This window comes from Carlito syrichta, unplaced genomic scaffold, assembly GCF_000164805.1.
Source record: "Carlito syrichta isolate Samal-C Ts95f unplaced genomic scaffold, Tarsius_syrichta-2.0.1 Scaffold300018, whole genome shotgun sequence".
Taxonomy (NCBI): domain Eukaryota; kingdom Metazoa; phylum Chordata; class Mammalia; order Primates; family Tarsiidae; genus Carlito; species Carlito syrichta.
In genome coordinates, this window is record NW_007244114.1 from 267,988 (window position 1) to 268,901 (window position 914).

Genomic DNA, 914 nt, shown 5'->3' on the forward strand with positions numbered 1-914 from the left:
CAGGCAATCCACTCACCTCAGCCTCCCAAAGAGTGGGATTACAGGCTGAGCCACCAAGCCTGGCTTAAAATATTTTTTAATAATAGTAAAAATGGAAAAAATCAAGACTCAGCTGGACATGTTTACATTTATCATTGAAAATTATTCACCTAACTCTAGTCAGGATGGCCATCATCAATAATTCAAAAAACAACAGATGCTGGAGAGGATGCAGGGAAAAGGGAGCACTTCTACACTGTTGGTGGGAGTGTAAACTACAACCTCAGTGGAAAACAGTGTGGCGATTCCTAAACGATCTAAAAATCGACCTCCCATATGACCCAGCAATTCCCCTTTTGGGAATATACTTGGAGGAACTAAAATCATTCTACAAAAAAAGATAACTGTGTACGCATGTTTATTGCAGCACTATTCACAACAGTAAAAACATGGAACCAACCATGCTGCCCATTAAAAGTAGACTGGGTTACAAAATGTGGTAAATATACACAATGGAATATTATGCAGCCATAAAGAAGGACACACTTATGAATTTCACAGCAACTTGGATGGAGTTAGAGTTTGTAATATTCAGTGATCTATCACATAAACAAAGAACTGAGTACCACATGTTCTCACTCATAAGCAGACCCTGAACAACTATCACAATACTATAAGAAAGGGATTGGCAGTAGTGGGGAATTGCTAGGGGAGGGAGCGGGGGGGGGCACACTTCATCAATAAGGGTACCTGATCTAAAACTAGATGACATGGGGACCAAAGTGAGGCCCAAACTTTACCTGTACAATGACCATTTGTATACCTAACCCTGAAATGTACCTCACATCTTTAAAATAAAAATTTTTTTTTAAAAGAAAATTACAGCTGGGCTCGGTGGCTCAGCCTGTAATCCCGCGCCTTTGGGAGGCTGAGGT

At 40.5% G+C, this 914-nt stretch overlaps 1 protein-coding gene across 1 annotated transcript in view; it reads right to left on the reverse strand.

Annotated features, from left to right (window-relative positions):
* Window positions 1–914, reverse strand: part of TEKT3 (tektin 3) — a 40,923-nt gene that overhangs the window by 1,158 nt on the left and 38,851 nt on the right. The gene's annotated exons all lie outside the window — the stretch shown is intronic.